The following is a 4,220-nucleotide window of genomic DNA, read 5'->3' on the forward strand; positions in this document are numbered from 1 at the left end:
ACCTGATTTATGCGTCACACTAATCCCAAACTAATTAAACTGAATTTTGGTGTTTCACCTATCAGATGCGTGTCCAGTTTTTAATTAAAATACGGATCAATTCTGTTAAATAGGGTTCTGTCCCTTTAATAAGAGTACTGGATTGTTCAGACAAGTTATTCAATATTGCATTATTTGATCCAGTTCAACATTGAAATACTCTTGTTAAAACTAGACTCTTTTCACTCTCAATCAATAGATGATATGAAGACATTGTGTAAGATCATGTTTAATGGGAATACTATAGACTTTAAGTTGTAAACAACATAGAAATAACACAATAAACTGAACTAGCTCAACTTTAATCCTTTACAAATGCATGGTTTTAAAATAAATCACATACGTATGCATTGATTATGTTGTGGTTTATGGATCGTTAGGTCAGAGTGCTCGGTTACTGATTTGAGAAACACAACCTGGCGTTTCTAGGAAACATTACGTGCGTGACGGGGGTCGAGCAGGGGTCACAAATTGTTCTGAAGGAAGAGAACTGTGAACTGATTTGAACACTTTTACTGAATAGCTTAGTTGAACAAATTCCCGTTTAAGAAACTAAGTTACGATTGGTCCAACGGGTGATGGACCTTTAACATCTTAAATGAAACTGAGAGAACGATAATTGGTCAACATATGCCAAAACTAAATGTGTCTTAATTATTACCAGCTCTTTCAATAGTCTTCAACATTAACTCACTTATGTCTAGATTTTCAAAACACTTCGATCTTGATCAGTATTATGAAAGTCTAATATGTGTTTTGTGGCATATAGAACAAAGCCAAAAGTTGGCAAATTAACATCACGGTATTCACAAATTGATTTCAGAGGCAAATTGCCTAGCTATTCTCTGGAACATGGTTCTATTCGACTGAACTACGATGTTCTGCTATAGACAAACAGCATATGTTTTATTTGACGTGATCCTTGCCTCGTTTGTGACAGAAATTTATACATCAAAAAGAAAAACAAATTGATAATATCTGCCTATTTTAAGTAAATCAAAATAATCTATTTTTTATTTGAACTCAACAAGCTTCAATGGTTTTCTATATATCGATAATCATTTATAACATATTTATGACGTAACATTTAAGGTTTTCTACTACATGTAGTGTTTGTGTATCGGAACATTTACAGCTTCTATTTGACCATTCCGACTGTCTGACGCCAGTGATTCCTATATTCCACCGAAACAGATTATGACGCCATGGCTATTTTAAAGGGTACTACCTCTTTCTTGAGTTACTATCTCTATATAAAGACGATTTATCTATTAAACTAAATTATTATTGAAACACGCTTGTATTATCTAAGCGTTTAAATTATTCTTAAAAGTTAAGAACCACAAACGTTGTTGTTTTTTATGTCCTACTGTTCTGCAACTAATTGGGCTAATAATGATGGCAACGTCATGCGAGGTGCAATGGGGGACTTTTCCCAGAACAGCCGTATTACCCTGCTCTTTTTCGACTTTATTGTCCCGACCAATTTCACTGACATTAAGAAACTGGGTTGAATAATCCAAAGGTATTATCTCGACCTGGACCTTCAGGTTAGCGAGCAAGTCTAACTCAATGAATCACCGTGGTTCCAATCGGAACGATGCATACAGAAATTCTCAGATACTCAAAAAGACAGAATTATAATTGATTTGAATATGAACTTTGAATCTTTGACCGGCTACCGGTAACCAATTCGAAAAAACATTCACCACAATCAAATGACACATTAGTAATCGCATTAATCAAATTTATTCATGTTTCTTTTGACATAAATTAATCTTATCTATTTTAACAGTGAAAAACCTTATTACTATCGTTATAACACATACTGTATACATATCTCTCTCTATTGCCTTCTAGGAAAACATATTATAAGTTTATTCCTATATCGCTTACTACTTTTGTGACGTCACTACTCTTAAAATCACCTGAGATGTTACATAGCTATTGTTGCGGAGAAAGGAACGATATATTAATTTTCCTGATGAAATATTTCAATTTGGAGTGGGGTTTTTTTCGTGTCTATATAGCGGTATTCGTTGTTTATCTCTTAAACTTTTAAAGGAAGTGCTTAATTTCAATTTTTGTATATCAGATATTGGACGCATAATTTGACTGCAAATACCTAAAACATACGGATGAAAGTGATGTCATTATATCGTCCGATAGTTCGTATCATTTTCATGTTTAGAAGTCATAATATGGGTAATGTCTGTACAAGAGAATGTGATATAATAAATATCTCCTTGGCGATAAGCAGATTCTCGTTACGTCCGCAGTGCCTTTTTTTATTTCATGACAGACGAACCGTGCGTCCTAATTTCATTCTGAAAAAAAACTACGGATAGCAGAAATTGAACCGAAAAAGAAATTATCTTGTCGACTGTATTACTCACGCATGGGTTAGTTTTAATGCGATCTGAATAAATTTAATCCCAAAGTAACTAATTAAAACTAATCAAGCTTACGAAATTCACGGCAGTCGTGTTGTTACAGAGTAAGATTTTTATCTACAGGGTGATAAGGTGCATCGTCGAAAAAGGCGTCTTTGTTTGGAGAGGGAATTATGGGGATAAAAGTACAACGAAATATGATTAAAAAAAATTATGGTAACTGAATTATTATGCTATTGTTTCGACATTATTGCCAAAACATATTCGTATTATGCATGTGATACCCTTCACAACGACTTCGAAATATGAAAAACATACAAAATCGTACTTTTTTTTCTTTTTCAAAATTATTATAGGATATAAGGACCGTTTCGAGTTTCGAAGCAGTCATGTCTTCTACTCTAATGATGATTAAACTAATTAAAATTAACAAACATCCCGAGGCAGTTTTTTATTCATAAATCTTTATTTTTGCCCTCAGAGGGAAAATCCAATATAAATGAACTAGCCTTACCTTGTGTAAGTAACACTTGTATGATCACTTGAAGCAACATATTGCTGAAAGTCTACAGAGATAATACAGATATTGGCAACTCTTATCACTAACTTGATATAATGTAGTTAATAAGGAAAACAGTCCAATAATATTCTGTAATCAATGTATATAGTGTATATGAACCACAGAGACCCCGCCCTTATATTCATCACATGATAGAAGTAACAAAAACGACTTTAAATATTTCAGGTATTAATTTAATAGCTGACAGTCGACCTTCTATAATAAAAACTATGGGGATAGGACACTCGTTACTTTTGAGCTTACTTATGGTTACGGTTTATGAAAGCTTTAATAAGTTGAAGCGATGGTTATTTACTCCAACGGGTGAGAGTGTCCGACATACCCAACGTGACCTAAAGAGGAGCTTGGCGTATTTCATTTAATTTTACCCTGGCCAGTTTGTAGAGGTAACAAGTCACAAAACACCATGAATTAGAGTGATATTTTTCACTTGAGCTATTAAAGACAGGAAATGTCATACAACTTGCCAACCACACACTGTGTAACAGTTCTTTAAAGGTATGTAAAGAGATTTTCTAAAATTGTATGTGAATCGGGGACACATATAGCATCAACTTGCCTTAGTTCAATTTTCGATCAGATCGACTCCTGCAATTCCACTAAAACTAAGTGTTCATGACGTCACTATTCGCAAAATATGCTTTATCATTTAAGACCCTTTGCGATTAGTGACGTCATCAAACACATAGTTTTAGTGGAATTGAAGGAACCACAGACGTTGGAAAATTGGAATGGTGCAAATTGATGCTATCAGTGTCCCTGATACACATAATTTTTTAGAAAACCTCTTTACAATCCAATTAACGTATACAGTCTTAGACGAATTTAAAGCCTTTTCAAAACAATGTTGAAATAGCTGATGGTACTTGCTCTTGAGCCAACTTGTTCTTTGAACGGTATGCAACACTTCTTGTAAAGATGAGAGTATACTCCCTATAATTACCAAAATCGTTTTTAATAATTTAAATAATCGTATTTGCAATAACGGTATATAATCTGGTCAAATATTTCCTGCAATTATTAAAGAAGTCACAGTCATTTCCAGACCAATAATTTGTGATCATTTTGTTCGTTTAAGTTTGCTACATGTATAGACCCCTTTGTTATTATGACTTAGTCCCAAGGCTGCTGTTTCTTTTCATGTCAATTTTCATCAATAATAAATGTTTATCTTAGGGGAGTCCGAAATCATCCATGTATAGTACTCT

Source organism: Lottia gigantea (assembly GCF_000327385.1).
Source record: "Lottia gigantea unplaced genomic scaffold LOTGIsca_25, whole genome shotgun sequence".
Taxonomy (NCBI): Eukaryota; Metazoa; Mollusca; class Gastropoda; family Lottiidae; genus Lottia; species Lottia gigantea.